General features: G+C 40.3%; 1 protein-coding gene across 1 annotated transcript in view; it reads right to left on the bottom strand.

Annotated features, from left to right (window-relative positions):
• The window catches only part of STAM (signal transducing adaptor molecule), a gene marked incomplete in the record, with an annotated part of 1,274,308 nt that overhangs the window by 863,451 nt on the left and 383,270 nt on the right, over positions 1-27,587 (bottom strand).

Genomic DNA, 27,587 nt, shown 5'->3' with positions numbered 1-27,587 from the left:
GCCAGAAATAGTTAGAATAGTGGGAGAAAGGCCAAGATATGCATATAGGAATTCACAAACATTAAAACAAAAATTATGCTATAAAGACTTTAAATTAAATACAGTTAAATTAGAGACAACAGTAGGAACAAGAAAATGCTATAATTGCTCTTGCTGTAATTATTTATATGAAGGTACGGATTACTTTAAACATCCCACTATGGGAGAAGTGTTTATGATAAAAGCACTGACTAACTGCAATATGTCACAAGTGGTATATTTGGCAATCTGCACAGTATGCTCATCGTTCTATGTTGGTAAGACAACTAGGAAGCTTAAAGAAAGGATTATAGAACATAAATCTGATATAACAAAAAGTGTTGCAACAAATGCATTAAGTAAACATGTTCACGATAAGGGAGAGCAGCATATTTTTAAATTTAGAATATTGGATATAGTGCAAACAGGTCTGAGAAAAGGAGATACGAATAATTTTCTAGAACTTAAAGAGATTGAATGGATAGTTAGACTGCAGGCAGAATATTTCCCTGGTTTGAATAATGCCATTAGTTTAAAGCAAGTTTTGATTAAAAGACGTAGAGAGAAGTTGTGAATTGTTATGGAATATAAATACAATACTTATTTGTTCTTCTGTAAAAATGAGCTGAAAATAGAAATGTCTATAAGTGAATACTTCATTTTTGTATTTTTAAATGTGTTTTAAAAGGTTTTTTTTATGTATGTCTTTTTAAGAATTGCTGAATGAGTAAAGGGGTGGGCTGAAGCATGTGATTTGATTTTAATCTTCTATTTAAATGCAGAATGTACTCATTTTATTTGTACTGATGAAGGGTGTGAGACCCGAAAGCTTTATAATAAACTTTTTGGTGCGTTATAATCAGTTTGGAATATTTTGACAGTGGCACCATTATTATCTACATTACACAAGCACTCAGGTGACTCCAAAACAAGTACAAATATGATGCTGTCATTGTTCATGTTGGTGTGAATGACCTGAGCCATACACCTCCCTGGACTCCATGAAGACAGACATGGAGGAGCTCTCTGATCACGTAGCCCAGGCCGGTATGACCCTGACCCTCAGCAGCATCCTGCCCTCACCAAGAATGATACCACGGTATAGAAGAGAAAAAATTATCAATTTCAACAACTGGCTAAGCTTCTGGTGTCATTCAAAAAGGATCCAGTTTCTGTCAGCCTGGGATGACATGCTCGATAAGCCACGCTGCTTCACTAGAGACAGCTTGCACCTGTCACCCTTAGGCTTTCGAATACTGGCCAAGACTCTTGCCACACCCATTGCGCCTTTTTTAGGCAAGGCTCAAAAGACAAACCCACTGCCATAAATAGCACAAATAACAAAAAACTGAGGGTAATGCTACTCAATGCCAGAAGTCTAAACCTCAAAATGCAAGCACTCGAGGCACTCCGCAGTATGGAGAAAATCGATATATGTGCAGTAACAGAAACCTGGTTTAAGGCTCCAGAGAACACCCCAGCACTACCAGGCAACAAAACCCAGACCTAAATACAAAATGTGGGGGAGTATCCATATTCATCAAGGATACCCACACCTCCAGGTTAGTGGCACAGCACGATACTTCAGAGATCATCCACATGCAACTAACAATGGGCAAAACTGCTATTCAAATTATAGCTTGCTACAGATCACCCCACCATGTCCCAGGACCCCCACTCCGCATTCCTGGAAACTTTGGGAAACATAAAGGTCTTACCAAATACCCTGATATTGGGTGACTTCAATTATGCAAACATTAACTGGGAGAACTACTCAAGTACAAACTCCCTTGCCCAACATTTCCTAGAATTTATAAACTCAAATGCCCTGGATCAACTGGTCAACACCCCCACCAGAGGTGACAACATATTGGACCTGGTCATCACCAACATGGGCGACCGGTGTTCCACACCGGAGGTCAACCCCTCGCTGGTTAGATCTGACCATAAACTAATCAGTCTGGATATCCACATTCCGCCACCACCCCCGGTCAAAGAAACCACCATGAAAAACTTTTCAAAAGCAAACTTCACATTAATTAAGACTGAGGTGGGAAGTTTCAAAGCCCCCACGCTAAGGATAACGCTGTCCAAGCAGCAAAATCCTTTACTAATGCACTCTACGGGCACCTACAAGAATGCATGGATCATGCTATCCCAAACAAAACCAAGAATCACTCCTCCAAGAAAAGGAAACCAGTCTGGTGGACCCCTGCCATAAACAAGCTATACAATAGGAGGAGGAAACTAGTACAGAAAAGAGTAAAATCCCAAGAAGGGAAAACATCCCTGAACAGTATCAGCAAGAAACTATGTTCCCTCATAAAATCATCCAGGGCTAGCTTTGAAAGAAAAATTGCCAAGGACTCCAAACCACAAGGCATTCTTTAGCTATTTCAAGAATCTAAGTGGCAATTCTCAGATCTGCTTGGAGTTTGTGCAGAATGGCACAAAATACACTGAACCGACCAATATAGCCAACATCCTGGCAGACCGGTTCAGTGCAAACTTCACCCCCCTCACCCCCAAAAAGGCCCACAGCTATACCAGAAGAATGTAGTGCCCCTGAAATCACAGACACTCAGGTTAAAACAGCTCTCTCCAAAGCCAAAAACACAGCATCAGTGGGACTGGACGGTGTCCCAGACTGCGTCCTACACGAGCTCAAAGATGAACTAACCCCTCACCTAAACACACTGTTTAAACTCAGCCTCTCCACAGACTATGCACCCACAGAGTGGTGCACAGCAACGGTTATTCCACTCCACAAAGGTGGAGCCACAATGGACCCCGGGAACTATCATTCTATAAGCCTGACTAGCTTGGTCTGCAAAGTTCTGGAGTGCATCATCATAGATCTCATTAACAGAGACATTGGAAACCTCCAAACACTGGACCCTACCCAGTTCGGCTTTGTTAAGGACAGATCATTCCTCCTAAACCTGGTGGACTTCTTTGAGACAGTTACCAATGCTAGAGACGAGGGAAAGGTGGTCCACACAGCCAACCTAGAACTTGCAAAGGTCTTCGACACCATTCCCCACTCGGGTGTTATAGACAAGCTCACCAGTCTGAACATAAACCCCTACTTCACGAGATTGGTTGCCAACTGGCTCACGGACAGAACCCACATGGTTAGAGTTGTGGGAGCTAGGTCTGACTCTAAACCGGTTACAAGTGGCATTCCCCAGGGCTCAGTCCTAGGACCCCTCCTGGTCGGCATATACTTCTCAGAGGTACAGGCAAGCAAAGCAGGACTATGGCTGACCAAGTTCGCAGACAACGGCAAACTAGGGGCTATAATTGACTCTCCAGCTGACACAGACATCCTCCTAAAAGGGTCTCACTGAGACAGATACCTGGTGTCAAAACCATGGCCTCAAGCTAAATGCCATAAAGTACATAGTCATCCCCTTTGGAAAAAACAAAGTACCCACAAATTACCACATAGGTGGTAGCCCCCTAAATACGGAAGACGCAATAAGGGATCTGGGGACCCAAGTAGATATTAACCTCTCCTTTGATAATCACATTGCCAAAGTGGTTAGAAAATCCTTCTATGTAGCCCACCTAATAACAAAAGGGTTTGCATCCAGATCGAAAGAGGTCACTGGGCCCCTCTAAGCATCACTCATCAGATCCATCATAGAGTACAATGCCCCATTTGGGATGTACCTTACAAGACACCTGCAACAACTGGAAAGACCACAGAAGTACCTCACCAAGAGGATCACTGGCATCAAGCAGATGCCCTATGCAGCTCAACTGAAGAAACTCCAGCTGTACTTGGTTGCTTACCGCCTACTCAGAGGTGATCTCTGCCTGACATACAAGGCAATGTCCAACCCAGAATTGATGGACATGCTCCACCTAAAGAAAACCATATCCCCTCGAGCCACACGTTCTAGGGATCTAAACCTCACCACAACAATAAATAGGATGTGCTGGAGGGATAGATTCCTGTCCCAGAGACTTCCCATGCTCGAACAAGATTACAATCTACATTAGGCAGAGCTCCTCGCTAACCCTCTTCAAGAGGAACCTTGACAAGTGGATGGGAAACAAAGTTTACCCCAGAGATCACTTCAATGGCTCTGCTGGACAGAGGCACAGGGAACTAATCTAAGGGGGCGGCGAAAGCCAACACATTCCGGCTAGGCTTATAAATGCCTTCGGGCAGATAGCCTAGTACCTACCTATGAACCTAAACAGAAGGGTCCACAGAAGGACATCTGAAGAGAAACTTGCAGTCCTCTGGGACCTTATAGAAGCAGTCTGGCTTCTTGAGGGTGGGTGTCTGAGAATCTGGCGTCTGTGAAGCTTAGTCAAAAGCACTGAGAAAGGCAGGCAAGACAGGATGAATATCAGATGGGGTAGGTGATTCCACCTGTAATAGCTCATAGTATCTTTTTCGTACTTCAGATAGTTGAGTGTTCTCATTTAAAATAGTCTCTCATTTTAATTCCAAAAGTTCTTCCATAGGTGAATCTGTTCCATTGGATTCCTCTTCCAGTGAGGCATAATCCAAGGGGGAAGGGATCTGTGAGGAGTCGTCCAGGGATCCCCCCCCCCCAAGGATGCTTCTCCCTCTGAAGAATCATCTGCCCTAGTCCTAAATGGGGAGGCCACACTGGGAGAGGCAGCTGAAAAGCCTGGGGGAGGCCTAAGGGACATAAAGGCATCGAAAAGGCCCTGAGTGAATTGTTGCCAGTCACTAGCAGGTACTTTTGGCTGAGATAAATGTTTGTTTTTCTTTTTTTCCATGCAAGTCTTCCCTATGTAGGATAGGAAGCTCCAATGTAGGCCTACATTCTTATCAGATCAGAATCTACCTCTTCCCTTACAAGAATCTGGGGAATCCCCTTGGGGCCTTCCATTATCATGAGCCATGGTTCCCCTCAGACATCTGAAAATGATGCTTGCCTGGCCTCTGTGGACGTGCTTAAGCTTGGATCCAAGGTCGCCTGGATATCATGCTTGGCCTGTGGATCTGAACTGTGAACCGGGTATGTCTCCAGGCACTCTTCTGACTCAAGAAAAACATTGGTATCCAGAGGTGTAGCAGCAGGTCAAGGCCTTTGCTTTTTGGCCTTCTGATTCACACTCAACTCACTCTTGGGCCCCGAGAACTCTTCTATAGTGCTTTTTGCTAGCAGCTTTAAACGCTTATTCTCTAGGTTTATAGCTAAAGAAGATAATCAACTCCTTAAGGTCATTGGGACAAATACCTACCAAATGGAGCAGTTTTTGTAGTCGTGGTTTTGGCCTAGGCAGAACAGACACTGGAGGTGGCCATCCTTGTGTGGAATTTGTCATCCACACTGGCACTTGTCTCTCTTGGATGGCATTAACCCTAACCATAGACACTAGCAAATTAGTCAAAAAATTTCTCAATGGGGCACTTATCTGAAAATTGAAGAATCGCAAACAACTCAGAGTCAGACCGTACGTTGGAATCTGGCATTTGGATCTGGCGGCAGAGAAATTCTGAGGATGGTGCGTACATCACTTTTATGGCCTATGCCCATTCGCAGCCTATGTTTAACGTACCATGCACTTTACAGTAGTAAAAAACTTCTGTATACCGGGTCGCCTATGGCAGGGAACTCCCACATGTAATGAATACTGCAACAGATGAAAGGAAAGGCATCTTCTGAATCTTCCTATACAGGTCAGCTATAAAAAAGACTCCTCGGGGATCTAGATGAGAAGAGACATGAAGCCATGGGAGAAGGTTTGGAAATCCAATGGAGACACCTTTCCCAAAGAAAGGGGGATCTCAGCCTGGGTAATATCAGCTCTGTAGAAAAACGTGGCTCTGATAAGTGAGGTGCACAGGATCCAAGGAGAATTCGGTACGAGGAGAAAGTCAGATCTGACTGTTTAGATATCTTTGGAGCCAGAGACAAGGAAAGGAAGCGGTCTGGGGACCGCTTTTTTTTTAGTTTCTTAGATTTTTTTTCTTTTTCCTTAGCTGTCTTACGACTTGTCAGGCTTAGCATGATCAGCTGGTTTCTTGGTCAAAGGAGAAGCAAAAGTAGTAGTAGTAGTAGTAGTAGTAGAAGCAGAAGTAAAAGTAGATGAGTGAGCAGGGGGAACTTCTCCAGCACAGGTGGGGGGGGGGGGCTCCTTAAAACCAACTTATTCCTCCTCTCAACAAGGGTCCTATGCCCAGAGGCCTTACAGTGGCTGCACTTGTCATCCAAATGTACAGGCCAAACAATATACACAAGGTATGCATGTCGGAATTGGGTATCTTGTGGCCACAAGCCACAAATTTATTTTTTTAAACCAGAAGGTTTCTCAAGCATCTCAACAAATTTTATTTTACATTTGTTTACCGGGAAAGTCCGACTGGACACAGGTCCATTTTCACCAGAGGCCCGGGGAGAAAAGTTCCACATTACAATACATTACATGAGAGTAAAAAGAAGTAGAACATACATACATATGGCATATATACACATCAGGACAACATGCTATTGATTAACAAACATACATATAGCATATATACACACACAACAGGACATCATGCTAGTGATTAACATTTCTTACAATAGACCATCAGAGGTACATTTTTTTTTCTTTCGCAGTTATAAGTTTTGTAAGGTAAATGTATACGGGTTTGGAAGCTTTCAGGGGAGAAACTGTTTATACATAACTGTACCCTGACAAATTCTCTTGGTATGGATTAGCCTGGTGAGTGGCAAGAGCATAACCAGTTACTTAGTGGGTTTTCAGGAATTTTTTGAATTGACTAAAGGAGGTGGTAGAAGTTATTTGGCTTGGTAGTGTGTTCCAGGTTTTGGCAATGGTGTTGGCGAAAAGGAACTTACCAGCTTCGTTTTTATGTTTGATGACAGTTATGGGGTTCTGGTTACTAGATCTTAAGGCTCTAGAAGGAATGTGGGGCTGAATTAGGTGCTGAAGTGATGGGGTTATCTCAGGAAGGTAGTAGAGTTTGTGTGCTATAGAGAGTTGATTGAGTAGGAGTATATGAGGCAACTCAAGCCAGTTGAGTTGCTTAAGGGATAGACAGTGGTGGGACCTATATAAGGCTTCAGTAGCAAACCTGGCAATCTTGTAGCAAGATTCCATTTTATTTAGATCAGTTTGGTGGAGATTGGTCAAGATGGGAGAGGCACAGAGAAAGGTGGATAGAAGATGAGCCCTTGTAATGGTTACTTTGGTGCGTTTTGTCATAAACGGATTGTTCCTGTAGAGGAGACCAAGTTTTTTATTAACTTTCTTAATGGTTTGTGTTATGTGGATGTCGAACCTCAGGTTATTGTCTATTCTACGCCTAGCAGTTTAGTGTGTGTGGTTGGACTGATTTGAATGTTTTCTTTGGAGTTAATGGTGAAATTATTATTTAGGGGAGGAGCTCTGTCAGGGCTGAAAATAATTAGTTTGTTTTTTTGGGATTAAGAAAAAGCTTGATGTTGGTGAACCAAGTTTCGGCTAGGGTGAAGTTATTTTGGGTAACGGTTTGTAGTTCACTATGGGTAGGGGCAGCAGATATGAGGGTAGTGTCATCTGCATATTGTACTATTGAGGCAGTGGGAGAGGATGAAGAGATCTGATTAGTAAATAGACAGAACAGCAATGGGCCAAGGATGGAGCCTTCAGGGACTCCTATGATTACTGGTAATAGGGGGGACAACTGGTTCTGCCATAGGACAGCTTGCTGACGGGCAGATAAGTAGCTGTTGACCCATGATATAGAGGAGGGACTTATATTTAGGGTGGATAGAGTATCAAGAAGCAGACTGTGGTTTACCATGTCAAACACTTTTGATAGGTCTAAATATGAAAGAAACAAATAGACCCTTGTTTCTGTGGGTGGTTAACTATGTTGGTGAATGACAGTAGTGCTGTCGTGGTGCTATGGGAAGGACTAAAGCCATGCTGAGATATGGAGAGTAGGTTGTTATTCTGGAGGTACTGTATTAGTCGATTATGAACAACTCTTTCTAATATCTTGAATAAAGTTGATAGGATTGCTATTGAACAATAGTTGGTGAGCTCTAAGGAGATGCCTCCTTTGTGTAGTGGAATTATACATAATGTTTTCCACGAGGTGGGTACTTTGCATTCTGACAGAGATCTGTTTATGACAATAGAGACAGGATAGGCTATAGCTTCAGCTGAGATCCGAAGGAAGTCTGCTGGCAGCTTATCAGCTGTTAGAGTGGTTGGTTTAAGTTTACCAAGGAGTTTAGATATTGATTTGGTGGATACAGAGTGGAGGTGAAAACTGGGGCTATTGTTTTGTATATGGGGGTGGGTTGGGGTAGTTATTGGTGTGGGGCTGCTAATACTATTTTGGGCACTGGCAAGGGTCTGGACTGTTTTTCGGTAATGAATTTGTTAAACTGAGTAGGAATGGTTTTATGGTTATTTGGGAGCACAGGGGTTGGAGTCATGGACTTTCCTGGATGCAGTATACCATTTATTGTGGCCCAGAATTTTTGTGGGTTGTGAGCATATTTTTCTTGCATGCTTGTATAGTAGCTGGATTTGTCTAGTTTGATTTGTTTTTTTGGCTTTGTTACGGAGCTCTACATAGTTTTGTCTCAAAGTAGTGGTTTTGTTTTTCTGATACTGAATCCAGGCCTTGTCCCATTCTTTCATTATAGTTTTAGTATCTTTTCTTAGCCATGGGGCATAGTTAGTTTTTATTCTAATGGTTCTAGGGGGTGCATGATGGTTTAAGATTTTTATGAAGGTTGTGTTAAAGTACTCAACGGCATCGGCTAGAGGTAGATGTTTTAGGGTGGTCCAGTTACAGCTTTTTAGATTATTGATGAGATCAGTAGCTATAAATGTTTTTTGTTTCTAACTACTCTGAGGATAGGTTGGTTGATGGTTTGGGATCTGTTCCTAATTAGGTAGGTTGAATGATGGTCACTTAGGGTATCTGGAAGGCAACCAGATTGCTGTGCAAGAGTGAGGTCAGATACCAGGATCTAGTCTAAGATGGACTGGCATTTGGAAGTTTTGTCAATTCGAGTGGGGGTGGTTATAGTTTGGGTAAACCTGTGGAGGTTTATGAAGGCAGAGGGGTTATGACTGGAGCAGTGAAGCCAGTCAATACTGAAGTCTCCTAATAGTATGGTTTCATGTGGAAGGGAGTTGGAGGTCCAATTAAGCAGGCTTTCCATTACACCTGCAATAATTATATGTTTGTTGGAACTTATTTTTAATTTGGCAAGGATTAGTTCTACTTCTTTGAATTAATGGGTATTGTAATCTAGTTGTTCTAAGGTAAGATGATTTTGGAATAATATTGCAACACCTCCACCCTTTTTCTCTGATCTGTCTCTTCGGATAACGTTGTAACCCAGGGCAGTAATCTCATTATTGTGATGTTGTGGTTTGATCCATGTTTTCGTTATCTGGTTTGTATAGAGCTAGTAGGGCATGAAGGTCATGAATTTTGTTAAGTATACTTCTTACATTAATGTTTAAGAAGAGGAGAGCTGAGGTAGGTCTGTGGTGTAGGGGATATAGCTGATTTAAGTTTGGGCTGATTGATGTTTTGGGTCCTGCATTGGGATGTATACCACCACTGTAAGTGAGTTTATGGAGTAGGTGTAGATAGAGTTTGGTCAATTTGTGAATTATTTTAGTTTGTCTTTGAGAAGAGAGGGGGTTAGTTTTGATTTTCAGTTTAATGCATGAGTAAGAGAAGGGTAGGGGGGAGTTAAGGTCACATGGCAATATAGGGACTTTTTTTTAGTTTGGTGATGTTGGCTGTGGGATCAGTTTGCCAAGGGGATGGGGTGTGGTTATGAAGTTGAGTGTGGTAGGAGGACAGGATGGAAAGTACGAGTAGGGTGAAGATTATTAATGGGTAGAATGATGTTTTTAGTAGTTGGGTTGGATATGTGTAACCCATATTATCTAGTTTCAGAAAGAATGTGTTACATGCAAGGGTACTATCTATGAATGAGATTGGTGTTGTATTAAAGGTGCAGTATTAGGTGTATGTGGGAGTTTGTTGTTAAGAGGGGTAAGAGATTTGAAGTGATAGGTGGATGAGAGTGTAAGACTTGCTAATGGGAGTTGTCTGTAGCTACAGGTTGAAGTGATGTTAGGGACTTAGGAGCTATATAAGCATCAGGTAATGCTGGGTATACAGCTACAGAAAAGTGATTGAGAGCGTGGCCAGTACAAGAGCCATCATTTTATGTGTTAGGGAGCTGCAGTATGGCCAGGAAGTATTGGTCAGGTAATTGGTATCCTCTAGTTAAGAGAGGGTAGCAGAGATAGTGAGTTAGTAAATATGGAGGGGGATACTTGCTACTTTATCTGTCATGATGTTCTTGACTATGGATTAGGTGAATGGGAATTATATATTGCCAATTTATTTGTACTACGTTCAGATATGCATATTTACTGCAGTTAAAAATATTAATTATAAGTAATAGTTAATGGTGATAGGGTGATGTGTATAGAGAGGTGGTGGAGGAGGTAGGGATTCTATGTTGGCAGCAGGAAGTAGGCTAGAGTGTTTGTGAGGAACAGGAAGGGGAGGAGTGTTTGGTTAGGAGGAAACAGGTGGTTAGGTATAAAGGAAATGATATGGGGGGTGTGTAGGAGTGGGAGAGGAGCGAAGTGAGCCAGAGTGCAGCGAAGGGAGCGGGGCTGCACCCACAGCAACTGTAAGAAACAATCAATGCCTTAACATAAAACAAATTAGCAACAGTGAAACGGATGAAAGGGGTGGGGGTGGGCTAAGAGGAAGAAAGTTTGCAGCTGTTGCCCCTGGGGTATGCATTCTAGCTGACTAACAGATTTTAACAAGGCATAACAGTAGTCCCAAAACTGGCACCTATACTACACAAGTGGCAACAACAAGGTTCCTGGAGTTAAACCTGGGGCTGCAGTCTATTTATGGATGATTGCTGGTTTGAGTTTTCTTTCTTCTCAAAACACAGAGTGTCCTATAAAAAGGCAAAAAACAACTATCAAATGCAGTAATACACCAAAGTCAAAACACTAGCTAACTGACAATAACTATAACTAATTCCAAACAGGAGACATCCCAGTACCAAGCCCTGAAGTGCACCACCACTAATAACAGGTCTCTTTGGGAAGGTGGATTCTCCCACCCTAACTTCATGTGTCCTATCTGTGAGCCATGTGTGCTCAACTTACTGACATTAAAGTTGACCATCTTGGAGAACTTTACCACCTTTTATTGAAGTATGCATGTTAGAATGTTTCCAGTCATTTTATTCAGTTATCCATCGCTCACCTACTACTTTCATATCTATGAAGAATAGCTGAGAAAGGAGGAGCCCTATTACAGAGCTATGTGGGACACAACTGGCATCCCACATTGGGATAGACAGGTAAATCCACCCAACACCTTGAGTTGTTGTTTCTTATGTTTCAACAATGTTTTGCCCACTAAACTGCGAACACTACAATGTAGCAAAACGGAGGTGTTGAACTTCAGACTGTGTTGTCCTTCTGATGATACAGTAAACTGAGGTTCCCATCTACCTGAGTTGGTGGTAGCTCAGGTGGATGTACAAGATCCCACGAGACCTAATGAAACAAGTAGCTTTTTTTTTATTTGTAAACATTCATACATTTCATATTATTTACATATTTACATGAATTACATCACTCAATACACCATCAACTTCCTTAAGTATTTCCCCCACCCTTTTAGCTACAACCAAAACCATATTTTCTCCAATATTTGTCAAAGTCCATTTTCCACTGTATTTGATCTCATTAAATCTCTCGTTCCATATTGTCCATGTTACATAACATATAACTTTGTCCATTTTTTTGCTTTTTCTTGAGATCTTGTTCCATAATAACCATATTGCATCATGTCCATATTTAACATTTCATACTGCAAGTAATCTTTATCCAAATCATGCTTATATACTTCTTTCCACGACTCAAATTCTTTCACATTTTAAAAACATGTTCTGTAGTTTCAGATTCTTTACACTTATTACATATTCTATCCTGTTTACTTTTGTATGCCATATTTGCTTTCACTGGTAATTTACCTATGGACAACCTCCACTTTGTATATCTCATCATTACTGCTTTTTTCTTACTTATTTCTAACTCTTTACATGGATCAACAGAATAAAAAGGCTTCACAATGTTAATGCACCATTCCTTTGTTTTTTCTATTACAATCTTTTAGTTTCCATGACATTCTTTCATTTCTTCATTAACACTTCCTTCTTTTCTTCATTCCCATTTCTTCCCAAAGTTCCTTGTATTTACCATATACTATTCTCTACCACATTTTTATTATCTTTCATAATTCCTTTTAATACTTTATACATATTTAAAGAAGCTACATATATAATTGGATTTATTAATACCAGCCCCCCTGTTCTTCTTTCATATATAGAATTCTTCTCTTCACAGGTTCTATCTCGACCCCCAGATAAATGAAATCATTATCATGATTTCCTTTTCATACTTCACTGGTATCAGGTAAATGTTTGCAACATAGGCTATTTTACCCAATATTATACTGCTTATCAAATGTGTTTTCTTTCTATATGAAAATTCATATGTTTTTCAGAAAGCAATTATGTCTTTGATTCCTTTAATAACTTTGTCCCACTGCTCATTTATATTCAATTCTATCAAATACTATACCCAACATATCTATACACTTTTCATTATATACTATACCGCATATCATACATTCATACCCAAATCCTTTACTTTTCACTTTATTTATACTTAAACCAATTTTCTTTATTATACTTAAGTTTTCATTTATTTCTTCCAGCCATAATTTATTTTAGTAATTATTACAATGTCATCAGCATAAATATGCATTATCGGTATTTGTACCTCCATTCGTTGTCGCCTCACAGCAAGATGATGTCCTGTTCGATTCTCAGCTAGAGCGACTTCTGTGTGGAGACGTGCGTGAATGGGTGTACCTTCGTTGAAGGTTGTGCGTCAGGGCCGGCAACTCTGCATGTAAAAATCTACTGCCAATCATTAGCAGACTGGAGTTCCGCTGTGGCGACCCCTAACCGGGAAAAAGCTGTAAGACCCAACATTATTTGTCATTTTATTTATTTACATAACTACTATATTCATTACTAATGAAAATATAACACTGCTGGCTGGACATCCTTGTTTTATCCACATTCTATTGTCACATCTTCCCCAATCCAACCATTTATGTTTAATTTCACGCATTTTTCATATATTGATTTAATAATTTGTAATATTTTGTCACTTGTTATATGCCTGCAAAATACTGTATATTATCATATGCCTTACTTACATCACCTATCATAACCTTTATCTCTACTTTTTATTAATAATGTCATCAATTACTTCTCTTATTAACGACGCCTGACTCCCCTTTCTTCCAAAGGAATTTTAATCATATAAACTTTCTTCCAAAGGAATTTTGATCATATAACCTTTCAATTTTACACTGTACTCTTTTAGCTATTAGTCTCATAAAAAATGTAAAGTCCATATTATTTAACGTTATAGATCTCAGATTTTGTATCTCATCTTTATTTCCTTTCTTAAATATGAATTTTAAACCCCGTACAAATTTACTTGTATTTAATCCCTGTTTCCATCCATTCATCATAACTTATATAAATACCATTTTTTGCCAGTCTTCCATTTCTTTATACATATTATATTCAATCCCATCTAATCCAGTGGCTGAACTTATGTTAATATCTGTCATAATCTCATTCAACTCATTTACGTTTATTTTTTTCTCTAAATATTCATTCATTGCCTTCTTTATTAAATCTCTCACCATTATAAATTTGTTCTATGCACACACCTCTTTTGCCACGTAAATCTAATACATAACTTTATTTCATATATTCCTTCTTGCTTCTTAACTTGTTGCCCTTCTTTATTCTTTAATTCTCTTATTTTCTTCCTTTCATTATTTTACATAAATATGGTACTACTTCCTCTTTACCTTGTAAGCAATATAACTATTTTTTCTTGGTTTCTTTTATATATTTCTCTTTTTCATACAGTATCTTGTCTTTTTCAACTAAACTATTAAAAAGTTCTTTACTTAATACTCTGTACTCCATTTTCCCTTTTTCTTCTTCTACACATTCTAAAAATACCTTTTTATATTTAGTTTTAAATTGCATCCACACGATAGTCCAATTTTCATATAAAGGTCACATACTAATATGTTGTTTCCATACTGCTACAAGCTCTTTTCTGTCTTCCATATCCAATTCTTTTTCATTAATTCTTTGTATTCTTCCTATTTTAATATATTCCTCATCTTCATGAATTTTTTATCCAAACAGCCACATGATCAGAAACTCCAGTATACTGTACTCCTTTTAGAGTAATTTTTAAACTTTGATATTTAAAGCTAATCAATTTCTGTCTTAATTTAATTCCTTTTATTGGTCCTGTGTTTATTGTCCCATGTTTTTAATTGTCCACTCCTCATAATTTCTGTAACTATTTTACCATCACAGGCTTTTTACTCCTTAGGTTACAACTGAAATCACCTGCCATTATTACATCCATATTTACACAAACATAATTAAGTATACTTTTAAACATTTCTCTCTTTTTTTGTCACATATGCATAGAAGATCATCACCCTATACACATGCTTCTTCCATCTTAAATTGACTATTTCTATTACTGTTTATCTAATTTCTTTATATTCTTTTTACACAATATACATACACCTGAACATGTTTCTTTACCTATACTCCTGATAACAGTATCACTCCAAAGCCTGTTTGTACCCTTTCCTCTTCTGTTAATCTAATGTCTTCTAACACTATTATTTGAGCATCTACAGCTGCACACCAACGTATATTAAGTCTCTTAATATTTTTCATACTGTTCACATTTAAAGCTTTATACAACAGTTGCATAAATTATATTTTTATCCCTTACCATTATATTTTTAAACTTTTTTTCTCTCCCCGTCTTTCTATTGAATTTTTCTTGTCTTTTGCTATATGCCACTCGGTCTCTTCTGCTATATGCCACTCTGTCTCTTCACTTGTCTCATCTTTTTCTTTATCTTTATCTTTAATTTTAAAAGCAACTTCTACATTTTTCAGTTGTAGTATATCTTCCTGAGCAATATCCTCTTCTCTCTCTTTGTCTTGTATAACTTCTTTTATAGTTTCTATTTTCATTTTCTTGTGTCTTACACACTAAGCTGAATGCCCTGCATTGCCACATTTTTACACTTTAATTCACATTCCTTTTCATTACGACCTATCTGACCACATAAATATTTTTGTCACATTAATTAAATGATCATTCTTTCCACAAAAATTGCAAGTTTTAGGTTGCCCTCTATATTTCACAAAACCTATACTATCATGAGCATTAATACTAGGTATATGTATTACATTGCCATTTTCCATTTTTAAAATTACTCCACATTCCCATCTCCCAAGTCCATAGTCCTCTTTCATCATATACTTTAGTAGTGTCCACCACTTCTTTACATATTGGCAACAATGATCTTTCAGTTCTTTTGCTTCCACTTCAATTCTGAACTGAATCAAAACCTTTTTTGTCCGTCTAAAAAAAGGCTGTGCAACATATTCTGACCATGGAAAGTCTGTCTTTTTTTCATAAATCCCCAAAACATTTTCCATAGCCTGACCAGTTTCAAATATCAAGTCACAAAATGTTTCTTTGTTAATTAAAATGAAAGGTCTTACCTCATCAACTTTGTAACACCCAGTGGTACTATAATATTGCCCTATACCTCATATCTGTTCAAACCTTTTTCATTTTTACTGCTCGCCCGAACAAATTATTTCCTCATGGTTTATTTTATTCCAATCTCTTCTTTGCCCTCTTTTCCCACGGTTTCACCTAAGTCTACAATCTCACTGCAAGATACTACAGCTCCACTTTCTGGCTCACTCTGCAGCATCATCTCCTTCAGATAAACATCCTGCAACCCTCTTGACTAGAGGGTTGAAATAATGCATTTTTCCACTGTTTCTGTCGATTCAAACTAATTTCCTGGAAATTTTACTTTGAATCCATTTCCACCTCAGCAATCACCTCAGTTTCCTTCTCGACCTCCTCTCCTTTCAAAAGCAACGTTTTCCAGCTCCCAAATAATTTGTGAGAATTTCTGGTAGTGATTCTACTATTTCTCTTTTATTTTTGATATTTTTCACCACTATTTCACTTTGACTTACAACCTCCATGTTTTTTCCCTGTTTCTTCAAGCCAGGACTAAAAACAGGAAGTCAGTTGTGTCACACACAAACTCTTCCCCCTATTACTAAGAATAGGGGAAGTTCCCCGATGCGCTAGCCAGATTTCTCCTAGTATAAATACCATCTCAGGTCCCCTCTGAAAAGAGGTCACTAGCCTAGTGGGACTAACCTAGTCAAAAAAGATAAATAAAAAAATATTAATAAATTAAATTAATATATGGACTGATATTCAATACTTTTAATTGGTCAATTATTCCCTTATATATTTGTTTAAGGTGACTGACATGGGATTTAATTAGATTTCCCTTGATTATTTATAAGAAACCACCTGACGTATTATCTTGTTTCATGGAACAAAAAAATTAAAAAATTACTTAGTGCAGCAGTTGTGTGTCTTTACAGCCTTTTGACATATGGGCTTGTTTATTGTGAAGTTTGCACAAAATGTTTCTCCGAACATGTATGCCCAGTGGCTGAGTGATTACTGCACTGCTTATTACATGCACAATTTCCTTTTAATTCTCTGATGTAATTAAAGAATACCATATTACTAATTTCAACTTTTCAAATCACACTGAGTTCACAGGTCCAGAAGATTTTATAAGAAATGTATATTTCTAGATTATATACACCAGTTTTTTATGACTAAGGTAATTTTTCAAAGCTAAGTAGTTCCTTTTTGCCAGATAATTTTACTAATTATATGATTTCATTAATGTTTTTTGTTGAGAGAAAAAAAGAATTACTGATGACATAAGACCAAGTCTCTCTCTCTCTCTGTATCTATCTATCTATATATATATATCTATATATATATATATATATATATATATATATATATATATATATATATATATATTTTTTTTTTAAAAGGTAAGAGAAGGTCTAAGAGCTAGAAATAAAACTCCATGACAAAGAGACAATTAGAGAAAGTGATAAAAATGAGAAGGAACACCCCCTCCCCCCCAAAAAAATTGCACATATCTACATAAATGAGCCTGAGTACAGAAGACCACGTCTGTAGCAATAGAGCAGCAAAACAGAACTGAGATATCCTTCTCACTGCAGGGGGTTATGGATAAGGGAAGTAGGCTGAACACTGCATCCAAAACTTGACAGTGACTGAAGTTGGATCTATCTCAGATCCATCTGTTGTGGAATGGGCAGAAGAGACAACATCAGATCAAGTATTTAACCACAAAAAGTAAAGGATGATTGCAGGCTTGCTGAAGAGGAGGGTCTTAAATGCACGGGCTTCTACAGAAGGCAAGCCAAACCCAGAGGTAACTGTATTTGTCAAGGCCAAAACAGGACTATGAAAATAACCTTAGACATGTTCTGCCTGCCTTTCTGAATGAACATATCCATAATGTGAAATGGGAAAAACTACAGTAGTACATGTGACTATTTTTGCACAAGAGCATCCTTGAGACGTCTTCCCAGAGGGGGAATGAGGGCAAAGAAGTTGCTGCATCTGGCAATATTGGAGGATGCAAACAGGCTGCCGCAAGGATTACCCCAGCAACAGAAAAGGACTGAGCCACCACTAATGTGGCATCAGTAAGTAAAATCCTAGCCTAGCCGCAAGAGGACTGGCTTCCCCAGAATGTGGCTGGTTACTTAAAAGGAATCGTGGGCATAACCCACTCATCACTTCTCAACAATGAGAATAGGAGATAGTTTCTTCCTCCTAGTATTTTAACATCTTTACTATTGCATCAAAACATTTTAAATGGCAATATAGCTTTATTTGCATTAACAGAAAACAAGCCATATTAACATTTTCCATTGCTATTGTCATAACCACTGCCATGTTGTTGGTGTGGATGGCAATGCCACCTTGATGTAGGAAGTCCTAAAAGCTCTGTAATATAAAAACTGCCCTCATTTCTAAAATGTTGATGTGCATACTAGTTTCTGAGTCCACATTCCTTGCATTATCTGCCTATGACAATTACCCGCAGCATCATCCATTTTGATAACCACTGCAGAGAGTGTGAAAAGGAAGTATGCTGTCGGAATCAATCATTTCAAGTGATACTTGCAAAGTCTAGGAATCATTATGGAATATGTTGCCCAAGGTCTCTGAACTTTTAAAGTCAACAACAGAATTTGCATGTGAAATCTGGTATACAGAACCAGTTGCTGCTGGGAGTACCAGTGATTTTAGACATAATAAAGTGGGGACAGAGTTAGACTGAATTAAATGAATCAATGAAGTTCTAAAAGGTGATAATCCTGCTGGAAAGACCATCTAAAAGATAAAGTAGTCTCATCCATTTCTCTTAACACATGTCAAAAGCCTTTAACATGGTATCACAAAAGAAACCATTACATAAACTAGAATCTTTTGGTGTAAACAAATCCTCTCTAACTCCATAGCGGTCTGTTAAATATGCAACAAGGGTTTACGTGGAAACAAAACAAGAAGTTATGTACTCACCATAACGTTCGATGTATGTAGTCCATCTCGCCTCACATTCTTACCCGTGGGTTCGGAGCCACAGCTCCGATTCGGCCATACTCTAGCTCAAAGTCTTCAACTGGCTCGTGGCTAAGAGGTATCCCATGCTGCAATGTGACTATTCCCCAGACCTTGTTTGCAGTGAGCTCACATCCACACACATAAATATGTTGGGAGGAAGAACCAACTCAACATATCAAGAAGGAGTGCTGAAACCAGAGACTTGACCTCTAGGTCCTCCAAGAGGGGGTGGGTGGGTTAGTAAGAATGTGAGGCAAGATGGACTACATACATCAAACGTTATGGTGAGTACATAACTTCTTGATGTTATGTAATCCAATCTCGCCTACATTCTTATCTGTGGGACAGCATCCCTAACCCCTAGACCTTGGACGGCTCACTGGAAAATATTCCTGAGCACTGTGGAACCAAATGAGGATCTGCCCCTTGATACCAGATCCAATTTGTAATGACTAATAAAGGTGTGAGGAGATGCCCAAGTAGCTGCAGCACAAATATCATCCATAGACATTGTAGCCTGAAAGGCAGTAGAAGTAGACACCAAATGCGTAGAGTGAGCCTTTACCTTGAAGAGTAATTCCTTGCATTTGAAGAACAGATGAAGGAAATGCAGCTAGAAATCCATCTGGACAGAGTTACTTTGGAAACTGAAGTCCCTAGTCTGTTTTCCGAAAAGGAGACAAAAAGTTGGTCAGATTTTCTAAAATCTTTTGTTCTATGTAAATAGAAACGTAATTGTGTGTGGATATCCAGCTGATGAAACTTAAATTCTGCCTTGTTAGAGAATTCAGGGAAAAACACAGGCAACTCAATAGACTGGTTGAGGTTGACCACTGAAGCAACCTTAGGCATAAAGGAAGGATTAGGTCTTAGCAAAACCCTATCCTTGAGAAATATCAAGTAAGGGGGCCGGACCGGTAAAGCTTGTAGTTCAGAGATCCGCCTAGCCGAAGTGATGGCTATCAAAAAAGAGCATCTTCCAAGACAAAAATTTTAGGTCACAGGTTGCCGCGGGCTCAAAAGGAGGTGAGGTAAGGTGCTGTAGCACAAAATTAAGGTCCCATGGCATAACAGGATCAAAGATCGGAGGTCGAAGTAGCATAGTCCCTTTGAGAAAGGCCCTAAAAAGTCTATTCGCCATTAGATTGAGTTCATTAGCAACATGAAAAGCGGAAATGGCTGCCAACTGTACTTTAATAGTTGCTGCAGCAGATCCCTGACTAAACAGTTGAGATAGAAACTCTAAAATCGATGAGATGGGAGCTGTATTGGGATCAATCTGTCTTTTATGAGCCCAAATGGAAAATCTCTTCCACTTACTGGAATAAATCTTTGTAGTAGCAGGCTTGTTGGAGGAAGACAGAATATGAACCACCTCCGGTGAAAAATCATGAAGCCTGACTAGGGACGGAATTGGAGCAGCCATGCTGTCAACCCGTGGGTTTGGATGGAGGGGTGGAACTGCCCTGACATATGAGTCAACAGATCTGACTCTGGGTCCAGAATCCACGGCTCGTCCATTAGATAAGGGTGAAGAAAAGGAAACCAGATCTGACGAGGCCAGTGTGGAGCAATCAGCATAATTTTGCTTCCCAAAGACTGTGCTTTCTGAATAACCTTCATTATCAGGGGAATTGGAGGGAAGGCATAGAGAAAACCAGAGGGCCAATCGTGAACTAGAGCGTCCCTGGGTGTTTCCCCTTCCGGGGGAATAAGGTTGAAGTAGCTGCTGCATTTGGCATTGAGTGGGCTGGCAAACAGATCGCAGCAATGCTGACCCCCATCTGCGGAAAATCTGTTCCGCCACCTGTTCGTTCAGGGACCACTCGTGAGGCATCAGGATAGCTCTGCTCAGCTTGTCGGCAATCATGTTGGACTTCCCCGGAATGTGTGTTGCCAGTAGATAGCGCTGGGAAGATGCTGCCCACTGCCACACTTGAAGAGCCTCTCTGCAAAGGGGATACGACCTGGTTCCTCCTTGCTTGTTCAGATACCAGACCACAGACATGTTGTCCGAGTGGATTGCAATTGTCCCAAAAGGAAGAAAGATGTGAAGTGCTTGCAACACTAAAAGCACCGCTCTCATCTCTAAGACACTGATATGCAAATGGATCTTGTGTTCCTGCCACATGCCTTGGACAGTCCTGCCGAGATAATGCTCCCCACCCGATCTGGGAGGCATCCGTGGTCACAGTGGCAATCGGAAGAGGAAGAACGAAAGGCATACCCATGTTGAGATTGCTGGTCTGTAGCCACCAGCGCAGATCCTGCTTGCATCTGTCGATTATTACAATAAGATGGGAGAGAGGAAGACGCTGAAGAGACCACTGGGGCAAAAAGTAGCCACTGAAGAATCCTCATGTGAATTCTTGCAAGAGGGACTAGCATAATCATGGCAGCCATGGTACCTAACAGCTGGAGGACCACTTTTGCCTTGACCTTCTTCAGTGGTAGTAGAGCGTAGACTTGTTGCTGTAAAACCTCAACCCTCTCTTCTGGCAGGAAAACCTTCGTGAGCACTGTGTCTAATTAGGTGCCGATAAAGGTGAAATGCTGTGAGGGTAACAATGCAGACTTTTCCCAATTCAAGGTGATTGCCAGACTTTGGCACAGTGCAACAGTGGCATCCCTTGCTCTGGAGTAGTAGATGCCTGGTGGTGGCAGAGAGGAGCCAGTCATCCAGGTACGGAAACACTTGGAATCCCATACGTCTCCAGTCAGCCGTTACCCACTGCCATGCATTTGGAGAACACCCTGGAGGCTGTGGTGAGACCAAAGGGCAGGGTGCGAAACTGAAAATGACTGGCTTCCAGCCGGAAGCGTACGTGACTTCTGGATGCCCTGTCCATTTTTATATGGTAGTAAGCATCCTTGAGGTCGATGGAGCACATCCACACATCTTTCCCTAATAACGGGAGAATTTACTGTAACGTGACCATGCAGAACTTGGACTTCTCTACATGAAGGTTCAAAAGGCTGAGATCCAAAATGGGGTCTCAGGTCCCCTGTTCTTTTCGGCACCAAAAAGAATCTGGAGCAAGTCCCTAATCCTACTTGGTCTGAGGGGACAGGCTGGATGGCTCCTTTTAACAGCAACTTTTGAACTTCTAAGGTTGCGGAATCCCTTTGACTGGGTGGAACATCTGGGATTCTTTTGTTTGGAGGAGGAGATGAAAGAAAGGGAATGTGATAACCTCTGGGGATTATCTCTAATACCCACTCGTCTTGGGTGATGTCTTGCCAGGCTTCTGGGTATAGAGAAATGCGACCCCTGACTGGCTTCAGAGACGCGCAGTCGGGCCTCCTCTCAGGAGCGCTGGTAGGGGGAGCTCGCGGTCCCCCTGGTTACGTGAGCCTCCTCTGCCTTTAGGGTGGCGTCTACCTGAATTTCCACCCCCTTCTCTGCCTCTGGAGAGGGACTCACTCTGTGCGTTGTGAAAAAACCTCTGCGATTTTCTGAACCACATTTTCCCATCCTTCCGGCCCTTGGGATAAGGTCTAGAAGGCATGGAAAAAGATACTCCCATGACAGACAGGGTTTTCCCTTCCTGCTCTCACCTAGTGAGAGTATCCTTCACCTTGGTTCCAAATAAGAACCATCAAAGGGGGTGTTGGTGAAGGTAAACTTGAAGGCCTCCGCGAAGTTGCACAGGCGCATCCAGGAGTGTCTCCTAAGAGAAACTCCGGAACCCGCAGCCCTGCTCGCTCCATCGGCTGTGTACGAGATTAGCATCATGGAGGAGTTAGCAACAGAATTTAGGTAGACATATGTGCATTGACTTTCTGAGCCACAGTATCAGAAACGTTACCCTGTAGAGAATCTCCTAACTCCATTAGGAGATCTCTTTGGAGCCATGTAAAATGTGTTAAGTAGTTCAGCGACCGCAGTGTAAAGGCCGCTGAAGAGAACACACGCTTCCCATACCTGTCCATAGCCCTGGACACCTTGTTAGGGGGATGGACGGTAGATGAAGTTTCTGCAAGTTCCTTCTTGGTGACTGCTGCCACCACCATGGCATCTACTGGAACGCCTTTTGTAAGAAATTCTCTATCAGTTCCAAAAGTTCACTAAACTGCTAAAAGTAACACACACACACACACACACACACACACACACACACACACACACACACACACACACACGCTATTAAAATAGCTTTTGGAGCTACTAAATTGAACAAATAGTAGAAAATTTGTACTTAGCCACGGCCAAGAGCGAGACCACGTCCAAGCGGCAAACGAGATCTGGGAATAGGCGCATTGCAGCATGGGATACCTCTTAGCCACGAGCCAATTGAAGACTTTGAGCTAGAGTATGGCCGAGTCAGTGCCTAGGTTCGGCTCCGAACCCACGGGTAAGAATGTAGGCGAGATTGGACTACACAACATCCAATAGTTATAGTCAGGGTTCCCCAGGTTTCAATACCTGCATCTCTCCTTTTTAACATACTTGTCAACAAAGTCCACAAGCAACCCTTAATCAATATGCAGACAATGCAACTCTCATCTGCTCTGCACTATCACTACATATCCTACTAGATATCACTGAACAGGTTTTCCTATCCAGAGAATCCTGTCTCACTAATGCAAACCTACTCCTCAACCCCAAAAAGACAAAACTAATGCTTTTAGCCCCAAATGTCTCACAGAAGCCGAAACACAAATTTCACATTCTGTCATCCAACACAAAAAATTGAATGTGCACCATAAACTACGCGATTTGGATTCTTACTTGACAAGAAATTTACATACAGCCAACACCTGCTCGAAGCTATTAAAAAGACCCATTGAAAGTCAGCATCGCTCAGTCTGCAAGAAAATCCACAATCACCACCTACCTACTTCACAAATTTAAATAACTCTTAAAACAAAGATAAAAACAAGTTGCAATAAAATATCCAAATCTGCAGCAATTACTACACTAAATACACATCACTATGTAGCCCTTAGAGATTTACACCGACCGAGTTCTCCCAGTATCTTACATACTCAACTCAAGACAGTCCATGACATAACTCAATTCCCTGAAAACTGCCCATCACTGAAAAATATGTCCCAGTCAAACTTCAGTTATAGACTACTATGGTCAAGTAAACAGATCGCTCTTCTCCATGTCCAAAACAATCAACTCATCTGGGGATTCTCTAAACTTCCACCAAGTCACTAAAACCTGTAACTCTATTCCACTGCAAATAAAATGCACAGACAAGACACATAGTACAGTTGTGTACACCTACCATAAATGTAGATGTTCGAGTGTATTCACTGTTGCAGTCATTACATTTGGGTTATCTGCTTGCAGTAGCCCTCAGTCGGCCTGATTAACAAAGTCTTGGGTCCTGTGTCGGTTGCTGTCCCTTCTTCCATGATGTCAGGTCATCAGGGGTATAAAACATGCAGCCAACGTCATTACATCAGTTTTTCTTGCCCCAGATGTCAGGTGCCCCCACCTAATGGAAAGCAATTAAATCTATAATACAAGGATATACCTCCAACAAAAAAGCAAATAAACCAAAAAGCTTTTTGAGCATAGTATGTAAGAGTAGAGGTATAGCCAACAGAAGAATGGGGCTGGAGGGAGGGTAACCACGAGTGCAACAATGAATACACTCAAACATCTACATTTATGGTAAGTGTACACAACTGTACTATGTTCTTCATGTTTCACTGTTGCAGCCATTATGTTTGGATAGATTCCCAAAGCTAAGGTTGGGAGGAGGAATTTAAATAGAATTAGGACCAGCCATAAGGCCCTGCAAGACTGCAGTGGCAAAACCAGCTCAGGATTTAGAGAAAATTGACAAATGATAATGCTTGGTGAAAGTATGTACAGAACTCCAGGTAGCAGCTTCTAGGATGTCCCTTGTAGGAACGCCCCTGAGAAAGGCTGTAGAGGTAGATGCAGCCCTGGTTGAATGGGGTCTGATGCCCTGTGGGATAGGTTTTCCATGGTGCTTATAGCAGAAATGAATGCAGTGGCCTATTCATTTTGAAATGGTTTGCTTTTAAATAACTTTCCCCTCTGTTCCTGTAGCAAATGCCACCAGCAGTTGCTCAGATTTCCTTTGAGGTTTAGTACTGTTCAAGTAGAATCTAAGTTGTCCGTGCACATCTAAGGAGTGCAGTATCCGTTGCCATTTGTTCTGTGTGTTAGGAAAGAGGGTAGGCAAATGAATGGACTAATCCACACTGGATACTACCTTGGGCATGAAGGAGGGATTGGTTCTGAAGGACACCCTGTCCGCATGAAAGATGATGAAAGGCTCCACTGTCATAAGGGGCCTGTAACTCAGATACCCTTCTTGCAGAAGTGATTGCTAAAAGGAAAGCTGTTTTCCAGGAAAGGAATTTTAAATCTGCAGTAGCAGCTGGCTCGAAAGGAGGAAGACTGAGTTTCTCCAAGACAAAGTTAAGGTCCCAGGCTGGTGTTGGAGCTCTCCTCGGTGGCCTTAAATTTTTGGCCCCTCTGAGGAACTGCTTGTGCAGTGGGTGAGAGAAGAGGGGAGGCTCTGTGCTATAATGAGCTGAAATGGCTGAGGCATGAATATTAATGGAGGAAAAAGACAAGCCCTTATGAAACATCTCAGTCAAATATTGTAGAATCTGAGGCAAATTGGGCACTGCTGCACTCATCCTTTGAGATGGGTTCCAGGTACAAAATCTTTTCCATTTTGCAGCATAAGATTTTCTAGTACTAGGCCTCCTAAACTCTAAAATGAAATCCATCACTGATTTACTGAGGGGTGGTAAAGGAGAGATTAGGTAATTAGCCAGGCTGCTAGGTTCAGGGTTTGCAGCTGAGGGTGCAGAATCTGGTTCTCCTACTGAGACAACAGGAAAAGAGTCTGAGCCAGGTGCCACGGGGCCAAACGTGACACACTGTGCAGGAGGGGATACCAGTGTTGGCATGGCCAGTCTGGTGCAATTAAAATCATCCTTGGCTTGTCCTGTTTGATCTTTAGTAGTACCTTGGAGAGCAGAGGAGGAAAGGCATAAGCTAATAGGTTTTTCCAGCTGAAGGATAGTGCATCCACTTTCCAAGCTAGTTTGTGGGGAATCCTTGTGCAAAATTTGTCCAATTCGTGGTTCTGGGGGGGGAGGCAAACAGGTCTATATCTGGGCTCCCACATTTGCTTGTCAACATGCTGAAAATGAGAATCAAAAAACGAATCCAGAGTACAGTCAAGTGCAGCAAAAAATGTGCAAAGTTAAAAGTATAAACTGCAAGTAGACTTACAGAGCAGAAGATTTAATAAAATAAAAAAAAGCAAAGGAAGCGTTTTCACGAATCACGTCGCTTCTTCTGACAATTGTACTTTCTAAAAACATTCATTTAAATAGTAGCTTACCATCATAGCTTAAAATCATTAACCAATTAACTAAGCTAATAGTATAATAAAATACTAAAAAAAGAGAGGGAAAAATCTCAGAAACTTTTATAAAAGACATTTTAAATACAAATAGTGTGCTAAAAACAAAAACTGATTATAAAATAGTGTATAACTACTTATGTTTAAGAGGGTGTTCTTTCAAAAAGGGTTTTAAAGAAAACATATTGTTCAACCCAGGATGTTTTTCTGCATTTAGCAAGATCATCCACTTTTGCTCAGCAGCCTCTGTTTGATTTACTATATCACCCCCTCTATTGGGACAAATGAGAACTTGTAAAATTAAAAACTTAAAACTATGTGTCGAGTCAGTATTCATAACATGTACTGCCAACGCATTTGTTTCTTTCTTGTTTCTAATGTCTCTGTTATGTTCTAAAACTCTGTCTTTGAAGGTTCTATTTGTTTTTCAAACATAATAAGCATGAAATTTTGGCAGAAGGCAAAATAAACATTCTCAGTTCTGCAATCTGCATAGTGATGTAAAGAGATTTTAAAGTGACATGAAGGATGTATATACAGTGCTTGACTATAAATGAACTTACAAGCAGAACAATTTCTGCATGGGAAAGTGCCTATCCTCATGGACTTAGGTGCATGTGGATGCGCTGATTTATGGCACAGATGTTTTAATGATTTATTATTTTTAAGAGAGAAAAACCTGGAATGTCACGTAAAATATTCCAATTTTTCTTGATAATATTGCAACAGTTATCAATATTATTAGAATATTGCAAAACAACTCTAAATTTTTTTGAAGTGTGTCCAGATGATGTAGATTGAAGCAATTCATCATTAGAAAAATTAAGAAATGGTTTGAGCCTAGTGGATCTCTGTGTCCATGCTTCCTTAATAAACAGGTCCACTTCTGATTCAGAATAGCCTCTTTCTAAAAATTCTGATTTTAGTTCTGTAAGGGCATTGCTACCTTCCATATCATTATTGTGCAACCTTAAAGTTCTATAAATTTGGCCTTTAACCAAATTTTTAGTAACATATTTGGGATGCATGTTCCTTGGCTTCTTGCAAATGCTACTATTAACCTTCTGTAAGTCAGGTTTATAAAGAGAGACATCTAAGAATTCTATATGATTGTATGAATGTTGATACGTGAACTTGAGGTAACTGGTAGTATTGTGTAAAAAAACTGACAAAACAATCTAGTTCAATAGTGCTACCTTTCCACAACATAAAAACATCATCGACAAAGCGTACATACCAGAGGATGTTATCAAAAAACTCATTAGCAAGTGTGAAAATGGCTGTGCGCTCCCAATGTGCTAGAACAAGATTGGCGTAGCTACTGGCACAGGCTGTGCCCATAGCCACAAAAGTCTTTTGGAGGAAAATATTTTCAAAAACAAAAACATTATTTCCGAGAACTATTTCTAACAGAGCACAAAGTAGTGCGACTTTATTACTAGAAAAACACTTATTGGTTGTGAGAAAATCTCTAATCATCTCTATACCCATATC

The sequence above is a fragment of the Protopterus annectens genome, chromosome 3.part1 (assembly GCF_019279795.1).
Source record: "Protopterus annectens isolate FY-2018-M chromosome 3.part1, PAN1.0, whole genome shotgun sequence".
In the NCBI taxonomy this organism is placed as follows: domain Eukaryota; kingdom Metazoa; phylum Chordata; order Ceratodontiformes; family Protopteridae; genus Protopterus; species Protopterus annectens.
The sequence above is the reverse complement of the archived record's forward strand: the minus strand, read 5'-3'. Positions and strand labels throughout refer to the sequence as shown.